This window comes from Hyaena hyaena, unplaced genomic scaffold (assembly GCF_003009895.1).
Source record: "Hyaena hyaena isolate Hyena2069 unplaced genomic scaffold, ASM300989v1 scaffold_172, whole genome shotgun sequence".
NCBI lineage: Eukaryota > Metazoa > Chordata > Mammalia > Carnivora > Hyaenidae > Hyaena > Hyaena hyaena.
In genome coordinates this window covers 2,399,410-2,426,497 of record NW_024080804.1, presented here as the reverse complement: position 1 = coordinate 2,426,497, position 27,088 = coordinate 2,399,410, and the positions used below count along the sequence as shown (strand labels likewise).

The window sequence follows — 27,088 nt, the reverse complement described above, 5'->3', positions numbered from 1 at the left end:
GATATCTTCCAAAGATATCCTTAGTTGTACAGAATTACAGGAGGATTATATGTCTGATTGAGTGCTACAGAACCAAAGTGTTTATTTCTCCTGGTCTACTGCAAATCTATACTTATTTTTTAGGATTGACAAATGAATTCTGTTGGATTTATTTGGAAAAATAAACATAGACTCATTAATTCTAACACTAGGGAGATGTCAGCAATTAAACTTGTATTTCTTCAATTTTTGGATTCCGTAGTATAAGAAAAATTTTAAGATAGCAACGGTAACAACAAACAATAGAGGTTGACGTAGAATTGCCAACACTTGATTTTCTAATTTATGACATTTAAAAAACAAATCACCAACTCTTAAGCTATCTTTCTGTAAAAGTACAGGCGTTTCTATTACCAGAATCATCCAAAAGACAGACTATCATATTTGAGGGTGGCCATTTAATTAGACCCAATTAGCCTAAGGGAAAGCTCTATCACTCATTTTGTGGGTGGCTGAGTTGGCCTGAGGATCAGTCATGTTTGGAGTCCATCTTGCTTATCCCACTTAATATATAATGTCGGCATCCTGCTACCATCAAAATCTCTGACTGAGCCTTAAAAATTCTAAAACCAGAGCACTCACCTATTCATCACAAAGCATCCTGACCCATGGTGAACTGCTCTAGTTATTCAGAAGTACAAAAACAAAAACAACATCTCTTTCTTAAAAATGGGCTACATATCTAAATTTTCATCACTCTCACTCCCAGTGCTTACTGTGTGATCCTGGTTAGGCTTCACATATGTGAAAATATGACCATGTCCCTTCTTTCCTAATTGCTGTCTTCTCCAAGCACTTAATCTACAACTATCTTCTTCATATCACATCCATTTTTGTTAATTTATATATTACATTATGAGCATATAGAAATGTATCCAATTCTATGCGTGTGCCTTGACCTTTGCAGAGGACAGTGAGAGCAGTAGTATCCCACAATGTGAACTTCTTTTTCAATGAATGCAGCTGACATTGATACTTATCTTTTTTTAAGGCCCCAGTCTCACATCTTAACCTTACTTTGAACATATAGTTATGTAAAATCTGAGGATTGATTTTTTTATGAATGTCTATTAATCCTCAGCTACCCAACCATGTTATTTTATTAACCTAAACTCAGAATATTATATTTACCCCTATTAAATTCACCTTCTGAGTGATGACCCTTTGTTCCCTCACAGTTGAAATTGTTTTAAATCTTTTTTTTAATCTGACGTATTGATTGTCCTCCTACCTTAATGTCAGCAGAAATTTTGATAAGTATGTGTACATTCAAATAATTTATACAACATGTTGACCAGGACAGGGCAGCATGCCAATACAGAACTTCCACTAAGATGAGACTGAACTTTTAAATCAATATTCTTTGCTTACTCTTGTTCAATTAGCTACAAAATTTCCCAAACATACTATCATTGAAGCCCAGTGTCTCCTATGTGTTCTTAAAGTAGTGAGAATCTTTGCCAAATGCCTTGGTAAAATCAAGATGTATTATTTCTTCTCACCCCTCCTACCTGGTCTCTGTGCATGTTCTCTAGATCTTCTTTAACCGTCTATCATAAAACAGGCAAAGTAATCTTTTAAACATGCAAATGAGATCATTCCACTTTGCTGTTTTATGCCTTCTACTGCACTTAGAATAAATCTCAAATTCATTACCATGGTCTCATTTTAATTTCTTGAAAATGAGAAACTATCTTTTGCACCCGAGCCTTTCTTTTTTTTTTTTTTTTTCCACTTTTTATTTATTTGAGAGAGAAAGAGGGGGAGAAAGGGAGACAAGGGCATAGGGCTCAATTCCACAACCCAAGGGTTAGGACCTGAGTGGAAACCAAGAGTCCAACACTTACCAGACTGAGCAACCCAGGCACCCCATAGCCTTGATACTTTCATTCCCTCTGTCTGATACGCTTTTCTCATGATCCTTCACATTCTCACTTCTCATGGTCCTTAATTCTCAATTTAGGTATGAACTCCTAACAGAAAGTTTTCACATCATCTTGTCTAATCTCAGAAGTAGTGCCTGTCATTTCTCTTCTTCTCTGATGCTTACCTTTTTCCAGCCCTCTACTTCTACATAACAGCAGCCTCTATTTCATTCATTAGGACTTAATACAACCTAGAATGATTTTGTATATTTATTCTTTTCTCATAATTTAATTGCTACAATAGAATCTAAATTCTAAGGGAACTGAGTCTATCTTGTACATCCTTCTATTTGCAAAGTGTAGGACACTTTATATGTATGAATAAAGGAATTCTTTGGTTAATTGCCTCTTTAGTGATGCAACAAAGAAAATATATGCATAAAATTATTTGGGGGATGATGCATTTTTATAAACTGAAACCCTTTATGTTCTAAACATTTTCTTGAATTCAGCCTCTTGTCACAGTTTTTAGACTTTTCTTCCTCTTTTCTTAATTTAATTTTATTTATTTAAAAAAATTTTAGTGTTTTAGTTATTTTTGAGAGGGAGAGAGAGAGACAGCGTGAGCAGGAGAGGGTCAGAGAGAAGGAGATACAGAATCCGAAGACAGGCTCTAGGCTCTGAGCTAGCTGTCAGCCAGAGCCTGAAATGGGGCTCGAACCCAGGAACCATGAGATCATGACCTGAGCTGAAGTCTGACGCTTAATCAATTGAGCCACCCAGGCGCCCCTCCTCTTTTTTTTTTTTTTTTTTTAAATAAAAGATGTTGGCTTCATTCAAAAACCATTTTTTAATTGTTTGGAATAAAATACTTTTCTTCAGTGATGTAAGGTGAAGCGTGACAATGACATCTTCTGAGTGTTACTGAGTAATTGCTTTCACCCCAAAAATTGTCAGAATCATTGAGGGAAATAAATGTTTTTTGATTATACTTACTGTACTATAGTATGCAAGTGAAAATATTTCTTCATTTTTAGTCCTATAATTTTATGACTGAAACAGACCTTTAAAGTTTCTTGGCCTGTATCATTTTAAAAATGAAATTGAAGATTGGTGGGGTGCCTTAGTGGCTCAGTCAGTTAAGTATCCAACTTTTGATTTTGGCTCAAGTCATGATCTCATGATTCATAAGACTGAGCCCATCATTGTGTTCTTTGCTGTCACCATGAAGCCTTCTTGGAATTCTTTCCCTCTCTCTCTCTCTACTCCTCCCCCACTCGTGCTGTCTTGCATACTCATTAAATAAATAAATCAATAAACATTAAAAAATGAAATTTAAGACTGGAATAAATTAATCACTCATTGTTATTTACACAGTTAATAAGTGGCTGCCAAGGAAAACCAGCCTCACTCCATTCCTAGTTCAGTGCACCCTTGCTCACCTCTCCTTAAGACTCATTTTGATTGGAGTGCCTGGGTAGCTCAGTCAATTGACCTGACTTCTGCTCAGGTCATAATCATACTGTTCATGAGTTCGAAAGCCTGGAACCTGCTTTGGATTCTGTGTCCCCCTCTCTCTCTGCCTCTCCTCCACTTGTGTTCTGTCTCTCTGTTTCTCAAAAATAAATAAACATTAAAAAAAATTTTTAAAGATTCACTTTGATTTATAAGAAAACATCCCTTCATCTTTATCTAATATTCATTCCTTCATTTCACTTTCATACTTTATATGAATTTATTTATAGGACAATCTTACAAGGTAGACTTGTATATACATTATTTTTAAATATTTTAATGCTGCTTTGTAGACAGAATTTTGTAATCTCTTGTAGTTAGCATTTTTTAAAATGAAGTTAATCACATAAGCAAAAAATCTCATTAATGGAGATAATGACTCTGAGAACTTACCCCTCCACACCATTTTTTTCCATTCAATACCTTCAGGATAAAAATCCTTCCTTATTAAAAAGTCATAGAATAATATAAGTCACTCTTGATGAGATGTGGACATTTTCATGAGCATACATATTGTAATGCAATTTGGAGCTTGTTCTGTTTTTCAGTCCCCCTGCAGTATTCAGCCATTAGCAATCATTTCTCTTCCTGTCATAAGACTACCAATACCCTTTCTACTGTTTACTCCTTCTGTTATACCTAGGGCTACAAAACTTTATTGATTAATTTACCAGGGTCTACCCAGTGTCTGGCCCTTTGTGAACTTGCAATAATAAGTAAGTGAATAAATAATGAGGGTGGATGTTAAGATCATCAAGCCATATTTGGGTCATGAGTTGAACCACTGAGTTCAAAGACTTTTTGGTGACCTTTTGGGAGTGCTTTGGAAGAGGGTGCAAGCATATCCACCTTGAGATTATGTAGAAGACTCTTATTCCAGATAAGGATACATGTGGGGAAGGAGGCCTTAGCTTAATAAAAAGAGTATGTTCATGTGTATAATGCATGAAATGTGCCATTCAACTCCTGAAAATTTGGCCTCAAACTATGTATGGTCTCAATAAAATGTTTCAGGAATAGCCTTGCTTTAACTTCCCTTCCACCCAAGGGGAAAAAGCAAGTTGAATAACTTTTATTCTCACATAGGCAACTGAATCAGAAGATAATGCCAGTAGTGGAGGGAATTTTGGTTCATTATTTCCTCAGCTTAATGGTAGAAATATTTCCAGAGGCTTTGTCTATGTGGACTGAAGTGCTACAGCTGCATCAGTCTAGGTGCTCATTTCCCCAGCCAAATATCTCAGTCTAAATTTGTGTAAAAATCATTGTGCATGATTATTCAGCAGCAGAATATTTTTCTCAGATGTACAGACATTTTTTAAAGTAAATTGCAATACACACTTATACACTTAGAAGATAGTCAAATAAGTATTTTTGATATATATATATATGTTAGTGTTCATTTTTGAGAGAGAAAGAGAATGCAAGCAGGGGAGGGGCAGAGAGGGAGACACAGAATCTGAACCGGGCTATAGGCTCTGACTGTCAGCACAGAGGCCTACACAGGGCTCGAACCCACAAACCGTGAGATCATGACCTGAGCTGAAGTCAGACGCTTAACTGACTGAGCCACCCAGGCACCCCTATTTATTTTTTTATTGTTTATGTATTTATTTTGAGAGAGAGAGAGAAAGTGTGAGCAGGGGGAGGGGCAGAGAGAGAGGAGAGAGAGAAACCCATGTAGGCTCCCCACTGACAGTGCATAGCCCAATCCCGTTTCTATCTCAGGAACACTGAGATCATGATCTGAGCCAAAATCAAAAGTCACATGCTTAACCGACTGAGCCACCCAGGTGCCTCCAAATAATTTTTTTTTCTTTTTTTACTTGGCTATATGGACAAGAAGTTGAGATACTATATTGCCTAAGTTTAGATGGTATAGAACATTGTTTATTGTTCTCTTTCACTTTAGTTGTCCCATAAGGTTTCTAAAACTCAGACTTCTCATCAGCATTATGAGATAACCATAATTACCTTGTAGGGTTGTTATGAAGGTTAAATTATACAGCATATGAAAAATCCCAGAATATGTCCTAGCATGAGAAAACTATGTAATAACTGCTTCTCTACTTCTCTCTCTTTTCTCTTCTCTATCTTCTTTCTCTCTCTTTCCTACCTCTTTAAAATAAGAACAATAACCAACATTTATTTATTTATTTTTCTGCATTCTTTTTTCAAGTTTTAGAGAATATAATTAGCCATTTAGTTTACATTTTAAAGTTTCAGGGTATTTTTTTATATTTCCAAAGTAACATATAATGGAAAAGATATATATATATTTTTTTAATTTTTATTTCTATTTTACCCAATTCCCACCTACCTCCCCTCTGGTAAGCATCAGTTTATTACTAACATTTTTTAAGAGCTTAAATGTAATGGATAAGAGCACAAGCTCCAGAGTTAAATTTCCTGGTTTGAAATTCAGCTCCTGTGACATTTGACAAGGTACTTTTCTCTGCATCCATTTCTTTCTCCATAAAATGAGGATCATAACTATACCTCCTTTGTTGTAAGGATCAAATAAATTAATACTATTAAAATTCCTACATCATTGTCTGGCACCCATGATGGGTTTAATAAATGTTAGCTATTATTGTAATGTTTATAATAATTTTACTAATCTATATCAGATATTATGTTAAGGACTTTGGAAATATTGTCCCATTTAGTTCTCAATAAACCCAAGATTGTCCTATAGATAATTTTATATCAAGTATAAAAATGAGACTTGAAACTACGATGTTAGATAAAGATGAAGAGATGTTTTCTTATAAACCAAAGTGAATCTCAAGCAAAGGTGAGCTAGGGTGCAATGAACTGGGAGCTACAGCTGATTATTTTTATTGCATAAGTGATGAATCTGAGAATTAGTGAAATGAGATAACTTTCACCGAAAGTTAGGAGCAGGAGGAAATGAGCCTATAGAACCCTGGCCACCTAACTCCTGAGCACATAACCATTATATGGCATTTGACATACATGGTTCCCCCATGATACCTAAAACTACACTTTCCTCGTGGAATTTACCTTCAAACCATACATTCAAACCATGATTGATAACATATTTCCCTTGGAGACATAGACCTGGATTTTTAATGTGTTTTACAACCATTAATATAGTACATCCATCATTAATTCTTTGTTGTTTTTAATTTTTTAGTTATAAGCTTCCTTGATGTCATCATAATGTTGATTTACTGTTAACAACTAAAAGCATAATGCTGTATATTGTAATTATGCATATATTTGTGACTCTAATTTTAATATAATTGGTTTCAGATTCCATAATGAGAATAATTAATAACAGTATTTCTGCTCTAAAAGTTAAAATGCAAATTTCCAATTTATTATAAGTAGGTTATAAAACATTCTGAATATTGATATTTTATGGTAAATAACCCTGAGTTGGTAAACTGTATATCCCCAAGCAGTAAATGATATATTATTATAAGGTTCCTTACTCCCATGTCATTCATCCCCTACATGTGAAAAAGATTCATTTTAAATATAGATTATTATGAAGAGCTTCTAAGAGAATAATACAGTAACTCTGGATTTTAACCCATCAGACTTGATTGCTCCATAAACAGTGTTTGGGGCCTTCATCCTGGAAGTTCGGCTGTTTCTTACCAGTACAGATCTTCAAAACAAAAGACTTAACATTATTCATCATCTCAGGTTGTGGATGACTATAATTTATAAATAAGTATCTCCAAATTGCTCATGGTAAAATTAAATCATGTAACGAAATCCAGCCACCTGCCTGCTGTAAGGAAACGCATTGTCTTGGTCATGGGGAAGGTAGTGTTATTTGAAGGAAATGCTTGAGTGTAACTTATACTGGACTCTGTTGGTACCTTTCCTGAGGCGGGAAAAGAAGCTAGACTGGAATGCTATTCATATCCTGACTATCTGCCTCCTGAGCTTCTAGTAAGGAGAAGAAGTTGAAAGAGGGAAAAGATAGTAAAACAAGAAGGATGGAGATAATAAGTGAAGGGGCCCCTTAGGTGCAAAAGCCACTCCATTTTGGCCTCTCTATGACCTCAAGCAATGTATCTTTAAGGGTAAAGTAACTCAATAAACCAATCCATTCTAAGGTTAATTTCATTTAGCTTTAGTAATTATGTGGCAGCCAGCATTTTTTATGGTGAAAATATTTCATTGATGAACAGTATCTGACTAGAAGGTCTCATTGGAATAGATCTTTGTTATTGATGCTACAGTAAGCCTTGTCTGATTTCTCCTTAACTTGGGCACCCTCTGATGACTGCAGTGCTGATGGTAATAAAAATTAGAAAAATGTATTAAATTTAGAATATTGTCCTATGTTCAAACTGGGGCTTTTGTTGAAACCTGGTTTTTCATCTCTTGATTATTGCTTCTATTCACAGTAAATTTCAAATGTTCATTGCTTTTAATATTCAATAATTAGTTTATCTTTCATAGCCAAAGAATGAAATGTGCAGTCAATCAGAACAGTAGTTGGGGGTTTGATAGATGGCCAAACCCATGACTGGCTTGACTTATTTTTTAATTAGGGAGTCTGCTTAAATAGGCAAACTTTTGTTTCTAAGCAATAAAATGTTGATGAATGGCTGTTTGGATAAATAATTGGTGAATATTTAGATCAATTAAAACTTAATCAGCTGAGAAATATTTGGACAGTAAAACTGAAAACATTTATTAATACAGGGATTTGATTCTCAACAAAGGAGTAAGTTTTTCTTATTTGAATAGTTAGAAGGATTTAAACCAAAACTTGCTGAGTTTCTGACATAGTTCTTTTAGTGGATACTTTCTGCCACCTACTATAGTACTAGAAAAACATTCCTGGTGAGAATCGGTGTCTCTAGGAGATTGTATAATATAAACCTTAAGAACTAGTCAGATATGGCCATGTGATATTGGTTCTTAATGATGTGGGCAGTTGTGAGTTGTGGTATAATTAATCATTGAAATTCACAGGTATACAACGTAATTGTCATGTGTGTTTTTTTCTTTCCCTTCTACAAAACCTATTAATCTATAGGTACTATCTAATTATGACCATTACTTTGTTAGATATTTCTCCTTCCACTTATCCACAGTCCAATTTGGGATCTATATGACTGATAAAGGGAGTTTGGGACTAAATGAATGAAGTATACAGATTTTTAAATTTTTTAATGTTTATTTTTTGAGAGAGAGACAGTGCGCATGTGGAGAAGGGGCAGAAAGAGAGAGAGAAACAGAATCTGAAGCAAACCCCAGGCTATGTGCTGTCAGCATAGAGCCTGCCATGGGGCTTGAACTCAGGAATGGTGAGATCATTACCTGAGGTGAAGTCGGATGCTTAACCGACTGAGCCATCCAGGCTCCCTGTGAAGTGTACAGATTTTTTAAAAATCAAGAGCATTCTAAGAATACAGTTCACCTAAAAATTAGCAACCAAGACCAGATGGAGATCCAAAGACGCCTAACCAGACAATATTTAAGTTGGTAAAGTTATTACATTTTGTATTTTAATTTAAAAAATAACAGGTTCCTGAAATATCCCTTTTTGTTTCATTGTTGTAATTTAGTCAACAAATATTAAAATAATTAAATTATTGTTTATTATTATTTACTTATTATTTATTATTAAAATTATAATTATTTATTATATTAATAACTAAAATATTAAAATAATTTTGATTGTTTTTCAACTTTAAGTTTTAGATAATGAGATGCAAATCTCCCCTTCTTGCACAGTCTTAACTGCGTTTTATGTTTGCCTGAAGTCGTGGTGTACAGTCACATAGGTGTTGCCATGCTGTTGAAAAGGGAGCAGTTGCTGAGTGGGAGAAAAATACCAGCTATAAGGAGTCACTCTAATGGCAGTTTCCATTCTTTCTAAAGAGTTGATATTTGCGAGGTTATAGTCTTAGAGAACAGATACATATTCAGTTATGGATCAAAATTCACAACCTAATAGACCACCTTTAGTGGATTGAATGGTAACTTCTTAAAAGGTATGTCCACCTAGAACCCGGAGATGTGACCTTTTTTGGGAAAAGAGTCTTCTCTGGTATAATTAAATTCAGTATCTCAAGGTGAGATCATCCAGAGTTAAGCAGTCAGACCCTTAATCCAATGACAATATGAGAGACAGAAGAGAAGATACAAAGGGGAGAAGTCAGTGTGACTCTGTAAGCAGAGATTGTAGGAATGTAGCCAACCAGCGCAAAGGATTGCCAACAGCCATCTGAAGCTAGAAGTGGTAAGGAAGGATTCTCCCCTAGAGCCTTCACAGTGATTGCAGCCTTGCTGGTACCTTGATTGTAGACTTCCAGCCTTCAGAATGTGAGAGCATACATTTGTGTCTCGTTAAGCCACCAAGTGTGTGGTGACTTGTTTACAGCCACCCTAGGAAACTAGTAGATGGGCATGTGTGCAGTTCCTTCCCTAGTCTCTGCTGACCACTGTCATCAAGGAAAAATAAAATCATCTAGGGAATCAGACCACAGTCAGGTGTTTTTGTAACTTAACTGTATCAGGGAGCAAAGTATTGAGAGGGATGGCCTTGATTAAATGTGGGATTATCTGTGCATGTTTTGTGTCACACAATACATTTGCCTCTGGTGAGCATAACAGCATTTTGAACATTACATAGTGTGATTTGATGGAATAATGAAAAAGGCAGCTATATAAATTCAAAACATCACCTTTTCTTCAGCACTTAAATCTCTTGAAATAACCCTCTTAGGCCTTCCCTAAAACAGGCGGAATTGGTCCTTTCTTCATAGGGCAGTGATTTGAAGTGATTCTGGGTAGTTTGTTGACCCCAGATGCCTCTCTCTGGACTTCTTTTTTTCTAGGTCCTTTTCCCTGAATTTGACCTCTTTGTCTGGCACTCTAAAGCCCTAGAAACTAGCAATTATCACATTTAGAGTGTCTGACCTACCTGTGGCAGTAACAGTTAGACTGTGGTCTCTCATGCATTGTTACCTTTCGTATTATGACATTTCTGTCTGCTGAAATCCCCTGTGCTCGTGAGGGCCAGATTCCATTGTCTTCCCAGTCAGCACCTTTCACTGAGTAGGCTCTAATCTGAATAAACCATTTACCTCCTTGCTGACATGTATTTTATGCACCATACCAGCTGATTTTTTATTTCACAGCTATAATATGTGATCCCTTTACAGAACAAAACATGCTTTAAGGTTTAGAGGTTATATCTGAAATTCAGGGGCATCATGAAAGTGTGTGTGTGTGTGTGTGTGTGTGTGTGTGTGTGTGTGTGTGTTTTCCAAGAACTAAATTATGCTATTAGATATTACACCATAGATTAAATTCCATATTAAACACTAAACCCTCACTGGATAGTTCTGCAGATCAGTAATTTATCCCTGATATATGTATTTAGGTTACACACCAGTAATGACCAGAGTATTAATTTTCTGCCAGACACTTGCATTGTGGTTTATCATTCGCATTTCAGATTTGTTCATTTTTTTCCTACATTTACTGTCCACCACCCCCTCCACCAAATTCAAGGCAGTTTTTTGCTATGAGCAACCTATTAACTTGGCTTCATAAAATATAGATTAATTATACCTTAAAGGCCCTCCTTTAAGTAGCCCATATTTATTTTAAAAAGCAGTGACAGGGCAGCATGAGGGAGTCAACAAATGGATTTCCTTATTTTTAACCTTGGTGATTCCTTTGTTCTACCTTTTTCAAATGTTATCACCATGAAACGAGGGCAGATATATATGGAGAGGTGCTGAATATGTATTTGTGGAAAGAGGGACACTCAAGGAATATATGGATCAATCAATGAAAAAGTTTAAGAGAAACAGAAGTGCCTTGGGTTTAACTAGTGTTATGAGGTAATATCTTTCCGTAAATATTCCATTCTGTGAATTGGGAAGTATGTTTTTAAATTTCTTTTTTTTTTTTTTACAATTTATTTTTTAGACAGAGAGAGACAGAGCATGAGTGGGGAAGGGTGAGAGAGAGAGAGAGAGAGAGAGAGAGAGAGACAGAATCTGAAACAGGCTCCAGGCTCTGAGCTGCCAGCACAGAACCTGACTCGGGCCTCGAACCCACAAACTGCGAGATCATGATGTGAGCCGAAGTCGGACGCTTAACCGACTAAGCCACCCAGGCGCCCCTATGTTTTTAAATTTCTAAACCTGGGAGGTACCCTCCAGAAAGTTGTATATTAAATATAATGTTTCTCATTTTTCAAAAATTCATGAAAGAAGCATTGTTACTTACTTTTCATATTGTGTTTTCTTTTGGTACCATCATGGCTATCTACTTTCAGAACATTTTTATGACCTTAAAAAAGGGACCCTGTACTCATTGATAGTCACTCTCCCTTTTTCCCATCCTATGATCTGTCTCTATGAATTTGCCCATCCTGGACATTTCACGTGAATGGCATCATATAATACGTGGCCTCTTGCGACTTGTTTCTTTCACTTAGCATAGCACTATCAAGGTTGATTTATATTGCAGCATGTAGCAGTATTTTATTTTTGTTTATGGGCAAATGGTACGCCATTGTATTTGCTGATGTAGGGGTCCAACTTCATTCTTTTTAATTTTTTATAAGTCATTCTTTTTCTTTTCTCTTCATTTTTTAAAAAATTGAGGTATAATTGACATACAACATTGTATTTCAAATACACAACGTAATGATTGAATATTTGGATATATTGAAAAATGATCACTACAGTAAGTCTAGTTAACATCCATCACCATCCTTGGTTGTAGAAAATTTTTTTCTTATGATAAGAACTTTTAAGATATAATTAGCCACTTTCATGTAAGCAATACAGTATTGTTAACTATAGTTGTCATGCTGTACATTACATCCCCAAACTTTTTAATTTTATACTGGAAATTTGTCTCATTTTGCCCACCTCCTACCATCCTCCCCATGGCCCTGCCTCTAGCAACCACTGATCACTTCTCTGTCTTTAAGTGTGCATATTTTGTTCTTTGTTTTCATCCTTTTTTTTAAGATTCCACATGTAAGTGACATCATATTATATTTGCCTTTCTCTGACTTATTGTAGCATAATGCCCTCAAGGTCCATCCATGTTGTCACAATGGCAAGATTTCATTTTTTATGGCTCAATAATATTCCATTGTATATATACCACATTTTTTTTTTGGTCCCCACATCTGTCAATGGACCTGAAGGATAGTTCCATATCTGAGCTGTTATAAACAATGCTTCAGTGAACACAAAGTGCATATGTATTTTTGAGTTAGTGTTTTGATTTCCTTCAGATAAGTGCACAGATGTGGAATTTTTCAATCATATGATAGTTTTGTTTTTAATTTTTTAAGGAATCTCCATACTGTTTTACAAAGGGGCTGTACCAATTTACATTTCTACCAATTTATTTTCCCTTCTGTCCACATCTTTGCCAAGACTTGTTATTTTTTTTTTATAATAGCCATTCCAACAAGTGTAAGGTATCATCTCATTGTGTTTTTTGATTTACATTTCCATGATGATAACTGATACTGAGCATCTTTTAATGTACTTGTTGGCCATATGTATGTCTTCTTTGGAAAAAAAAATGTCTATATAGATCTTCTGCCCATTTTTTTAAAATCAGATTGTCCTTTTGCTTAGAATTTTTCTTTATATATTTCAGATATTTACCCCTTATCAGATATATGATTTGCAAATATCTTTTCTCATTCAGTAGGCTACCTTTTTGTTGTTGTTGATGGCTTCCTTTGCTGTGCGGCAGCTTTTTGGTTTGATCGAGTCCCACTTGTTTATTTTTGCTTTTGTTTTCTTTTGTTGTCAAATCCAAAAATCTTCACCAAGACCTATGTGAAGGAGCTAATTTTCTATATTTTCTTCTAGGATTTTTATGCTGTCAGGTCACACATTCCATTTTACATTAATCCATTTTCAGTTAATTTTGGGGTATGGTGTAACATGGTGGCCCAGTTGCATTCTGTTGTATGTGGCTGTCCAGTTTTCCAACACCATTTATTAAAAAGACAGTCCTTTCTTCACTGCATATTTTTGCTACTTTTTCATAAATGAAATGACCTATATTGGTGGGTTTATTTCTAGGCTCACTATTGTGTTTCACTGAGGCATCCATCTGTTTTTGTCAATACTATACTGTTTTAATTATGAAAACTTGGTAATAGAGTTCGAAATCACAGACAGATTCTTTTGTAATGTGGATATACAGTTGTTCCAACATCATTTGTTGAAAAAGTGGTCTTTTCCCCATTGAATGATTTACACATTTGTCAAAAATCAATTGACCATAAATATAGGCATTTATATCAGGGCTCTAAGTTTTATTCTATTGATCAATATATCTGCCTTATGCCAGTAGCACACTGTGTTGATTACTGTAGCTTTGTAGTAAATTTTGAAATCAGAAATTGTTCATTAATAGCTTCTTAAGACCAAAGAAAGAAGATGCATATAATAGCCCATTACCTTTAGACTCCATTCTGCTTTCCCTACAAACAAGCATATTATCTTTGAGCATGTAATATCAAATTCAATATCAAATTCTGGGTTGTCTAATCTGAAATAACATCTCATTTTGAGCCTCAAGCCTAATCCACTGTTTTCTTTATATTTTTTTTTTAAATATTTTTATTTATTTCTAGGAGAGAGAGAGAGAGAGACAGCGTGAGCAGGGGAGGGTCAGAGAGAGAGGGAGTCACAGACTCTGAAACAGGCTCCAGGCTCTGAGCTGGCAGTCAGCACAGAGCCCGACGCGGGGCTTGAACCCACGAACCGCGAGATCATGACCTAAGCGAAAGTCGGACGCTTAACCGACTAAGCCACCCAGGCGCCCCTGTTTTCTTTATATTTTAAATGGAACTCATTTGTTCCTATTCCTCTTCTCAGGGTCTCAGTTCTGTTTTCCTCAACCAACCACTCAAACAAGAATGCTTGTGATTTCTTAAGAACTGTCCCTATTTTACCAGCCAAGAACAATCTAAATCCATAGAGGAGAAATATTTTTATTTAAGGCAGTGAAGTTCTAGGACTATTCAATTAGAAACCAGACCACTTAACAACTTGGCCAGCACATCTCCTTTCTTAACTCTTCCAAGAACCATAGGGAGGTGATTGTACATTTGCAAAACTAAGTGTCCCTTGGTGGGTTTTTCTCACAACAAAGAATACTCTTGACCCAGGGTTAATTTTTAAATGTTATTTCTCATATCGCCACCAGACTACTTTATAATAAGTCATTTCTTCTAAATCCACTTAGACCTTTCAGTACTCAACTTGGCTTTGTATCTGCTATCTTCTCTGGTATCTACCACCAAAACACTGTATGACCTTGAGAAAGTTTCTACACTTCTCTGAATCCTAGTATCCTCATCTATAGAATGAGCATAATGATAGTATTTTAGAGTAATGAGGATTAAATATGTCTTGGAAATATACCCTGTATGTTTATGAACATTTGTTTATCTATTCATGCATACACTGTGCATTGACATGTGAGTGCTGTGCTTTCTTATCTCTTTTGTCCACGAGTACCCCAATATTTATTATGAGGTACTAGAATTCAGCATACAGTTTTGTCTGGCTCTCTAAATAGTCCATATATAACCAGAATATGAAACTGGATCCATGTTTCTATATTTTACTCAACATTAAACATGGCTCTTTGTATCTAGCAGATGTTACAAGATTTCTAGGATGTCTAACATGTCTAGGAAATTAAGCTTCATTGTACTCTAACCAGCCATTTATCCTACATATAATTCAACGTCAGTAATCACAACCTGAGATTTTCTACTAAGTAATTACCTGTACTGTCAAAAATTGTTAATTTTTCTACATATTTGAAAAGTTAAGTACCTTTGGAAAATACCACCATATCATCTAAGTGAAAAAATGAATTATCAATACTCCGTGTGGAGATTTTCTTCATATGTGTGTTTTTCATTCTTCCCATCAATAGTTAAGGTATACCAACTAGGTAGTAAGCACTGTGTTAGATGAGGAGGATATATCAATGAACTAGACAAATATGAAGTTTATATCCATCAAGGAAGACAGATGCTGAACAAACAACCAGCAGTACGGTGAGTGTTCAGAAGATTAAAGGTCTTGAATTATAAGGAACAAAAGAATAAGTAGCAGCAGAGGGAATGGGGAAATGGTCTGAAAGTATTATTTATTTGTAAAGCAGTTGATTAGACAAATATTAAAGGAGAGGGATACAGGGAAACAGCAAGGCATTTCAAGAGAGGAAAACACAGATAGCATTCATTCATTCAGGTATTTTTTTGTTGTTGTTGTTGTTTTTCTGAGTGTCCATTCTGTGCTGACCAGGTAACAAAAACAAGACCCAGTCCTTCATCTTACAGGGTTTGCTTTCTACCGAGGGAGGAAAATGTTCATTGAGTAAATATTGTAAAAACTACACAATCACCAACTGAGATAAATGCTGATACAATGGCAATGGTACTGTGACATTTGTAACAAAGGAAGTAAACATAGAGAGTATTAAGAAAAAATTCCCTGAGGAAATGATTGTAATTGAGATCCAGTGACTGTCTCCATAGCTCAGGGGTTAGAGCACTGGTCTTGTAATTGAGATCCGAAGGATAAGTAAACATTAAAGGGGAAGCATTTTCCAGGCAGAAAACACTGTATGTGCAAAGGTACTGTGGTAGAATAGTACTTGGAACATATTGGGAAATCAAAGCAGACCTGCCTGTGGCTGGAGAGCACAGAGAAGTGGAGTGAATGCAGTAGATTAGAAGAGAGTGATAGGGAATGAGGCAAGAGAAGAGTATGCATTTTTTCCGTGTTTTTATTTCAAGAATTCCTGAGGTCACTATACTTATGTATGCCACCCTATTGGTTGCAGATTAGTAAAATTATCATATACTCTTATAAAAGATGTTGACTGTTTCTAATTCTGTATGTTCATTGCCCTAGAGGCTTTCTATAAATCCAATCATCAGCTGCCTCTCACACGTCTCAAACCAATCACCTATAATAACTACAGAGCTAACAATCCGTACTTGCTTTGCATATGCCAAGCACTAAAATGTAAATCATCCCTTATAATCCCTACCCCAAATCTGAACACATGTATTCTTGATATTCCGAAGAATATCTAGGAAAGAGGAAACTGAGACATCAGAAAGTTGTATAATTTGCCAAAGTTCACACACATTGGAAGTTGAAGAACCAGGAGCTTGATATTCCTATTTTGCAAAAGAGGGAACTAAGACGTGAGAAAGTTGTATAACTTGCCAAAGTTCACACAGGTTGGAAGTTGAAGAGCCAGGAACTGATTCCCGATTATTTAATGTCAATACTTGCAGTGTTAATCACCATACTACAACTGGTTTTCTGTTATTTCTCCTAAGTGAAAATGCATCTTTGTCACAGGCACTGATTTGGCCAAGAAACTCAAAACTGAGTTTGGAATGTGATGCTAATGAAATAGCCAGACTCAATGTCTAAATGCCATGTTGTTAAGAAACCTATACTTGCATTCATATGTGAAAAGGCAAAGCTGTAGTTCGTTCATTAGCTGGTAGTGGGCAGCCAGGAGTGTAGTACAGAGAGATATATGATAGGATTTCAATACCGCAAATACTACTTGTCATCACCAAGTTTGTACACAGAAATGAGACAGTAAGATTGAAAATGATAAGAAGTCAGTGAGAACCCACTTAGCCGGCAGTGCTTGGAGCAGATAGCTCACACAATGCCACTGGTGCTCTGTCTGTCCCAAGTCAGAAGACATTTCTCCTGGTCCCCATTCCTAGAGTACCTGCCTCACATGTTTATTGTAAGAGATAGAGAATAACTACAAAATATCTGATGTGTAGTAGAAATGAGGACCTATTTGTATCCATGTAGTTAGACCGCTAATCAGGTATTACTCTAATAGCCCTAAAGTGTTGTTAGTTTTGTTTAGCAATTTTTAATAATCATCAATTAAATATGATTAGGTATAATTAAAAGTGTTGCATCACACAGAGATTTTATACCTGTGGATAGCTGCACATAAGATCCTTTGTCTTTCTGTCTTGGGCTCTAGTTTTAAAACAGGTGCCCATGGTGATCATACCATAGCTTTATAAGGCAAGTGCCACCTGGAGAAACCTAATTCCTTCCTCAGTAAATCTCCTTCATTTGGCCAAAACACACACAAGCATTTGTTAAATTTGAAGCTGATTCAAAGACAAATATTCAGTAACTAGTTCTTCAGTAATGACACTGTACCCACATATATAGAAACTAACATTATTGGGCACCAAGAAGGACAAACCACCAGCTTTAAAAAGAGAGCACGTTTAATGAGCTTAGGGATTTGGGCATTGGGAGAGTAGGAATCTTTCAGAATTTATCTTCTGTCTGTAGCTTTTCGAACTGAATCCTTCTTTTATTTTTCCCCAAGGAAGGGCATCTATTACTACCACTTCTTCCAAATCAGTTCAAGTCCAAAGTCACAATAAGGTGCATGTGGGCACAATGGTGGGCATGCCGAGTTCTAACATCCGCTGCTTCTACCATGCTGGCCCAGTATTGTCTTTTTCATACTCTGTTGATTTTCATTATCTATCATCTTCATAGTTTATAATTTGAACCATCTGTCTCTTTTGCTTGTCAATTCGACTAGAAACTCCACCAGTGCCTTGCTTTGTTCAATAAATTTTTGTTGGGTTAACAGGCTAGTAAATCACTCTACATGGAAACCAGGATCCCAAAGAGAAGCTGGGGAGGAATGGCAACCTTGAGATTTTTAACATGTTAGAGATAAACGTGTAAAATAAAATCAGAGACAAAGATGAATGTCCTTTCTTTTTGGAAGAGATGTGATCTGGGGGAGGATGGAAACAGAGATCTCTCAAAGATTTTATCTCCTTTATTACCGAGAGATTATCATGCATGTGACTTTTTGATCAGAGGTATGATGTAGCACTGGACTGACAATTCTCTTTCTGCTCTTACTGAGCTGCTGTCTTATGATTGATTTTTAAAATAGCCCATTGTTTGCCTCAGCTAATCAGGACCTAGTTAGTGTATCTCAAAAAAAGGAAATTTGTAAAGTGTTCTTTATTGCCTTTAATGTTTTTTTTTCATTTTGGGGCCCCTGGGTGCCTCAGTCAGTTAAACATCCAACTCTTAGTTTAGCTCAGGTCATGATCTCACTGTTTGTGGAATCAAGCCCCGCATTGGGCTCCATGCTACCAGCACAGAGACTGCTTGGGATTCTCTGTCTTCCCTCTCTCTCTCCCCTCCCCCACTTGCGTTGTCTCTGTCTCTTTCCAAATAAATAAATAAACTTTAAAAATACAAATGAATAAAAATTTTTCATTTAGTTGGCCCATTGATAGAAAATAGATATACTAATTAATTCATGGAATACTTCAAGGTGTAAAATGCACAACCGATTGGAGAAAAGTTCCTGTGTGATAGTATCAAGCTGGGAATCCCAGACAGAGGTTCTGACCCCTTACTGCCTCTGATTTACTCTGTGATTCACATCATAATAATGATAAGAAAGTCTTCAGTATGAGTGTGTTGGTGGTAGCCACCTATCCTAATAGCCGAGAAGGGAACACCTGTGTAGACAGCAGATGCTCAGTAAAAGCTCTTAAATAGGCTGCCCTCTTAGTATCTTTAATTGCCTAGATGGAAGAAGAATTTAAAATACCTTCCCATAGTAGTAGGTATGTGATGCCAATTACTATTTGCCAACCAAATGAAAAAGTTAAAAAATAATTGCATATAAATATTACATGGAGTTGAAGTTTTTAAATACTGAAATGTAGGTAAAATGGTCAAACAATGGCACTTGGAGATGAACAAATGCATTACATTTGTGGAAGCCTTCATATTTATTACTTTGAGTGTCATTGCCATTTCCTGCTGGAAATTAAGTATCACAAATGTATCCTTCATTTGACCAGGTGGCCTTGATGCCTTGAAAATAAATGGTGAATCCGGGAATATAAATTATAGTAACATCATAAACATCTTCCTCTTACCCTTGGCAATGAAATAAAATAGTGCACTTTAAGCTTGTTTTGAAGGTTAAGCAGAAAATCTTGTGTTGGATAATTAATATTTCAATAAAAATCAATGTTGCCACAGTTAGCAGGTAGGTTATCTAGCTAATTGGCTCAATATTAAATTTGTTAACTATGAGTTGTCTTGTAGCTGAAATTGTGTTTATAGAAAAATGGAAATCGGTGAGGTATTTCCTGGATTTGTACCATGTCTTGTTAAGCCAGATGTAGAGAGCTAATGGTATAAATACGAAAAACCATAGGAACTTGTCCTCTAGTTTCCACCAAAAGAATCCTTGTGATTTTCCCTAACTTCTCTGTCATGGCACCAAAGACTTTAAAACTAAGGACATTTTTACCCTGTTCACAAAATGTATATTGTCCCTTTATGTTCACTGCTTCACTTTCTCCTTGGTAATCCAAGATGCTATTTTTACACCTTGGAAAAATACTTAAAAGCTAAAGTGTCTATATACAATTTTACTATATAGAAAGCACTTTCAAATCTATTTATTTTGATCATTACATAAGCCCCATAAGGTATGATTTATCATTCTGATCATCCCCATTTTACTCGCTGTGGAAAGTGCAGCTCAGAGATGAGAAGCAGCTTTTTCAGATCTATGATACTAATAGTGTCAAACCTAGGAGTCAAAACTCAGACTTCTGATTTCAAGTCCTGATGTCTGTTCACTATAGCACATTACTGTTTTCATTTGAAATGACTTCCTTTCTTAAAACAAAGAAACAGACCTTTACTAGCTGGGTCTGACACCTGTCAATATTTTCTGAAGATATTTTAGAGTATACCTTCAAATCCTGGTTCCTAAAACTAGTCTAAGATGAAATTGTACTGTGTAATTTTAATAAGGCAGAGTTCAGATAAAGAACAGTTATTCTTCTGAAGTTATGCCCTTCCATAATTTTTAATGTTAAAAGGTTTTCTTCTTTTATGAATTGATAATGGTGGAGGATGGGTGGTAATGACAGTAGCTTTTATTGAATACTTAGAAATATCTTTGTTGATTTCATAGACCTCTTTTTTCCCCCTTAAAATTCTATTGCTCCAGGGCACCTGGGTGACTCAGTCGGTTAAGGGTCCGACTTCGGCTCAGGTCACGGTCTCAGAGTTTGTGGGTTTGAGCCCTGCATCAGACTCTGCTGACAACTCAGAACCTGGAGCCTGCCTCAGATTCTGTGTCTTCCTCTTTCTCCCCCTCCCCCTGTTCATGTTCTGCCTCTCTCTCTCTCTCTCCCTCTCTCTCTCCCTCTCTCTCTCCCTCTCTCTCTCTCAAAAATAAACATTAAAAAAAATTCTACTGTTCCATTAAATCCAAAGTCTATACACCAGCAGTGGATGGGATGGGTGGCAGGTAAGAGTGCTTCTCTGCTATAGCTTACTTCAGGTCTTAGAACTCAGCAGCAGTCAAAGGTTCACAATAAGCAACTTTAAGTACTAGCAAGACAAGCAAACTTTCTGTAGGCATCAGTGCCTGGCATTATGGTGTTCCCTGGAGGCCATCTCTTGGACCTCAGCACCTGTCATATTCTCAAGGTTAGATTAATTAGGTCCTGCTACTGAAGAAAACAAGAGTGGCTTATCTTCCATCTCTTTTCAATTAGTTTTGGAGGCAGCTGTTGGAGATCTACAACCATTTAGGATAAGGCATCATTGCCTCTTGAATCTGCGTACCTCCCCATCCTTTAACCAGGTCAATCTTCTCCCTTCTTCCTGAAAGAGGAAACATGTACAATCCTCTGTAAGTCTGGATCCATTCAAGACAAGGAATCATAAAAGCTGCAGACTTGTGTGGAGCATTATCTCTTTTTTTCCAGGTATTTCATGCACAACTTTAGCACATGCCTCCCAGCACTGACCCATAAGGATTAAGCAAAATAAACAAAGACAAATGATCCAGAGTTAGAGATAATCATTGGACTGAAGTTAGCAAAGGGGTATAAAATTCAAGTGTCATGTGACTAAGAGTTGCTGTTTGCAAAGCTCATGCAGTGGGAATAGCACTAGTTTAAAAGCAACAGTCATTAGACAGTGTTCAGGAGGATTCTGTTACCATCTGAGGCACAGACTGAGGGACTCTTCTATCAAACATGGCAGATTACCTCCAGAAACACAGGCGATACATACCCTACTGGTAGAGACACTGTGTTTTATTGTTTTTCTTATTTGGGGGATTTTCTTTTCTATTAAAATTTCAGAGTGAGAAGGAAATGTGCTTCTAAAACACTGCTTCTCCTTCACCATAGTGCCTGGAAGCACTGAGCATTCTGGAATTGAAAGAGCATGATAGAGTCACACATCTTCCTGTGGTTTGTTTTGAAAATCAGCACTTAAAGCAAAATGCATATAGTTAAAACTTCTGTCAAAACTCCCTTAAATTGCAGGTATATGTGCCCACATTAGAGACAGGCATGCCATTTTTTACCTGGAGAATCAGAACATACAAGTAGCCATTTCCTTGGTTCAATATCAAATGTAAAAGCTAGCTTGAATTCAGAACCATGTTGTCTGAAAAATAGATATCTTTAAATGCTAGAAAACATGGCAAAGTACTCCCTCTATGTGAAGCCAGTAAATAGTGAAACTAAGTAATGCCATAGATTTGACTTCCCTATCTTTAATGCAGTATGGAAAAATGCCCGAGTAAGTGGCATGGTGGGTAGAATTGCCCGCATTGTTTATGTGGCCAGCTCTTCTGTGGCATACCCGACTATGAGGTATCTGACAAGCTGTTTTACCTCTCTAAGCCTTATCTTTATTTTCTGTATAATGGAGGTGATATCAATATCAATGACTTTTAAGGATTCACTGAAACAAAGTATGTGTGACTATTTCCTCCTAACTAGGGAAGTAAGACATGCCATGTTTGGAAAAGGAAATAGGAAAAGATCTAAAGGAAAATTAAAAGGAACAATGACCAGGAGGGATCTTGCACTCTAGTGGGAAAGACACAAGGTATTAATAAATTATAAAATCCAGAGTATAATGCAATAAATGAAAAGACAGCAAATGTTATGGAAGCAGGAAGGAGCAACATATAATCTATTCTGAAGTGCCCAGTAGGCTCCCCAAATAGATGACGACTGAGCCTAGTCTTAACAGATGGTTGCAGGGGCCAGGGAACTTGGCCGGTTGTTTCATGCCGCAGGAGTTGCAGACGCAAGGAAGCCTCACTTCAGAAATATGCAGGGCACGTGCAAGTACTCCGTATCTCTAGGTTGTCAAACATGAAGTGGGGAGTGACAGGCCCCAGGCTGGAGACAGCTAAGGATCAGGTCAGGGAGGGCCTATTTAATGTACCAATGAGCTTGACTTAGCCTTTTGGTGAGTGAAGGTTTTGAAGGGCTTTAAATAGCAAAGTGATATAACCAAGTTTATATTCAGAAATTAAATACTGTGGATTTAGTTCGGAGGGTACATTTAAGGAACTGGAATACCAGAGCTTAGGAAAATACTTAAGATGACTTTTTAATATTCCAGGCAGGAAATGATAAGAGTCAATCCTTAGACAAAGGCACTAGAATTAGAAAAGGCATAGTTGGAAGATATTTATGAGGTGAAATCACCAGGATTTGGTGGATGGTATGAATGACGGGGGAGAGAGGGAATGAAGAGTATAGAATGACTCCCACGTTGCTGTCTTGCATGGTGGGTTACCACTGAGTGAGTTTGGAAGCAGGTTAGGGTTGGAGATCTGGAAGGTGGCAAATTTAAGATATATCAAGTTTTATGATTTATCATGCAAAGCTGGATACTTATGAGTGTGAAAAAGGCCATTATAAATCATTTTTAGGACAATAACTGTAAACCACAGTTATCTCAGGAAAACTAGGATCTAGAGTCACCTTATCCATAAGACATTCAAGTACGTATGTCTATGCTAATCAGGCCATTGAATATATGAGAAAAATACATCTGCAGAATTGAAGGTTTGTAGTAAGTAGACACAAGCATAAAGGTTAGAATTAAAAACACAAGTGTCTATCAGATTATCCATGAGAGTGTATCAGAAAGAGAAAAGAGAAGCAGGCCAAGGCTACCATGGAGAACACTAGTGTTTAAAGGGTAGGCAAAGTTGAAAGAACCCATAAAGGAGACTGGAGGGGAGACACAGTGAAGGTAAGAATTGTAAGAAGGCAGAGAGCAAATGTGCAGTGCAGCAAAGAAATGAGGAATTAGATCAAAATGCCTGATTAGATCAATCTGGCAACAGAGAGTTGAGTTTTGCCAGGGTGATTTCTGGTAGAATGGAGGACAGCATCCAGATGATGGTAAGATATATGTGGAGTGAAGAGTATATGGGAAGGGAGGAGGTAGAAGAAGCAAAGTCACAATGGAAGAAGGAAAGAGAAAGACAGAGACATAGCTAAAAGGAGTATAGAGTCAAAGGAGGTTTTGCTTTATATTTTTTCAAATTGACAGAAATTGACTTAATAGGCTGAAACCACAAGTTAAAAGATACAATTTTCTTTTTTGTTTGATTTTTTTTTTTGAGAGGGAGACAGAACACAAGTGGGGAGGGCCAGAGAAAGAGGGAGACACAGAATCCAAAGCAGGCTCCAGGCTCTGAGCTGTCAGCACAGAGCCTGATATGGGACTTGAACTTATGAACCATGAGATCATGACCTGAACTAATGTCTGATGCTTAACTGACTGAGCCACCCAGGAACCCCAAAAGATACAATTCTCATTTATTAGTAGTACTGACTTCTTTAAGTTTTGTTCAAGTTTAAAGATGGTACTGTATTAACTCATTTCACTTCTGTTTTACATGGTGCTCTTATAAGTAGGTAAGAAAGGAAATCCACCATTCTTATGGGGTACTTTCTATGACACGGTGCTACAGGATGATTTAAGAATACCTGGAAAGTGGAGAAAGACCTCAGAAGGTGATAAATGTGTGATACTGAATGAAGATGAGACAGCAACCTGCAGGCATTGAGGGCTTAGGTGGTTCCCACAATTCTGGTGTTGGGTAATAATGAAGATTTCATCTCAACTCAGTAGGGCTTTGACTGAGACCAGTGCTAATCCAGAAGAGAAATGTCAATGCCACTCCTCTCTCTGCATTTAATGTGCCAAGCGTATTGCTTTCTGATCAACTTACTGTTCCCACAGCAATTCTTCCTTCTGTCTTCCACATCACTCTCATGTAATTGCACCTCCCTTCTCTTCTCTACCTTCAAAGTGACCAGTCACTCATTTCCTTTGTATGCAGATCAGAGTGAAGGAGGGACTCCTTTCCTCTACAGGTTGACTGACAAAAAATGGTTACCCTTCACTTGGTTAGCTCTCGTCAAATCTAGACACCAAATGTTATTTTACATATTTTGAGTTTTAAAAAGCCTTCAGAAATCACCAAATTTTGTCCTTGAGCCAGACATATAAGGGGTGGGGGTAAGGTAGCAAAATACGACATATGATACTTTTTCATACTAGCACATTTATCTCTTTGCTTTTGTTTGGAAAGACTACAGAAGAGGTGAATGTAAGAGGAGTTTTGGAATCACTCTGTGGCCAGAGAGTATGAGGCAACATCATTTGTTTTATAGGTGTTTATTTAATACTATTTTCTAATTTTCATTAACCAGCTTGAACATGAAACCAGTGGTTTTTAGAGCAATTTACAAACAGCCTATTGTTCTCACAGTATTCTCAGGATTCTGAAGTCATTTCCCATTCAACTGTAGACTGAGGAGCTCTCTCTGGAAGTAGAGATGGCTGTTTCAGCTTCATAAAAGACTCCTTGTGCTTGTAAAGTTCACCCAGCCACCTGCTGTTACTCTTTATTCATCATATGCTCTGTGGGACAGTAATGACTTTCCAGCAGGCCTAAGTGATGGTTTGCTTTTGCATCTTAAAAGCATTTATCTTGTACGATATGATCCATATGCTTTGTACAGTGACTAACAATTAAATGTTCCCACAGATTCCGTTAGGGCACTGCTTTGGCTTGTTTCAGAATTCAAATACTACTAGTGTTTTTATCTCCATCCACTTCTTTTTTGTGGATCTGTCTTCAAGCCACCTTTCTTTTGCTCCTACCCTTGCCCTCTTCCCTGTACAAACATCTCCTATATGTAGGGTGCCTATGGAAGTACCCCATCTCTGACCACCCTCTAGGAAGCCATGCCCCACCATTCAATCTCTATAACGGTAAAAAATTTTCCAACAGAGCAATGGTTATCATAAATTCTGATCATTTCATTTTTTTTATTTGCTAAGTTATTGTCTATCCCCTTCACTATAATATAAGCTCTATGAAGGCAGGAACCTTTTCTTTTATATTCACTACTTCAGTGATATCAACACCTAGCATTGGACCTGACTCGTACAGGCACTTAGCAGATATTTGTTGATCAAAGTATTGTTCCTTAGGTAGAACTAACCACTTTGTGCCTTATATCTTGTACATATTTACATCCTAGTATATTTATTGTGCAAATTTCCCCTCTTCCCTCAGTGGACATGGTAGACTATGAATTCTTTGAGGGAAAAGACTATATCTTCCTCATCTTTGATTTCTTAGTACCCAGACTTTGTACTACATAACCAGTGCTCCATAAATATTTGATGATAATGTAGGTATTCACTGCATTAAATTTTATTTAATAAGTTTTGCTAAGCCCACTGGGTGCAAAGACCTAGGTTATCTATCTCTGTTTGCTAACTGGAAATAGACGGCTTCTTCATTTGATCTTTTAAGTAAATGTTGTAGAAACCAAAGATATATGTGATTTATTGGAAGTCTCTAATTTTTATGCCAAGAGAGACATGATAAATCTGAATTTAAAGATCTTTTTCTTTTTAAGAATATAAAAAAATTATATAATATTTAAATAGAAATTATTTCATTCATGATTACTTCTGATATGAAGCAAAAAATAAGACTGATCAGTACCCTATATTTATCTCAGGTTAAGTATGCTTTTTTCCCTAAGTTTACTGCAGAGGGACTAAAGATAATAAGAGTTGTGGCTACAACTGGTATTCCCAATACTGTGTTTGAAGGCTTTACCAGGAAGCACAGCTGCTTATAGGTCTTTGGCTGAATAAAGGTTTGCTTCAGTTTATGCCTGACATCGATTACCCATCTGAGGCCAGTCCAAGTGTACGTGACCCTCTCTGACAGCATCAAAGGGCAAGAAGACCAATTGATGCCTCCATTCAGGTTACTCAGGTTACTCTCAGCTTCCTCAGTTACTATAAACCAAGTCTCCTTACAAGTAAGTGGCAGAGTGGGCTCTGCTGTACTGCTGTGCAGGGTTTTTGATACACAGCGTGTCAAAGGGCTTGCCCACGGCATCCTAAAGCAGGCAGATCTAATATGTGTCCTTGTATACACACAAATTCTTTCCAAAATGACCAACATACTTCCAAATGTTCCTAAGTACATACTTGTGTCTTATTTTTCTAAGAAAGCTCCTAAAATACCATGTATTTCTCATTCAGTGACTTAACCTATTACTTTGTATTGTGATGCAGTATTTTCTTCTGATAATACCTATCTTCTAGTCATAAGAAAAATCTATTCCAGAAGTTCTTCATATCATCCGTATTCTATGTGTGTAGGAGAAAACCATGATTCAATTGTTTTAAAGATTTTAAATTTGATTAATTGTATAG

At 36.6% G+C, this 27,088-nt stretch overlaps 1 protein-coding gene across 5 annotated transcripts in view; it reads left to right on the top strand.

The window, feature by feature from the left end:
- The window catches only part of CNTN4 (contactin 4), a 778,655-nt gene that overhangs the window by 481,895 nt on the left and 269,672 nt on the right, over positions 1-27,088 (top strand). The gene's annotated exons all lie outside the window — the stretch shown is intronic.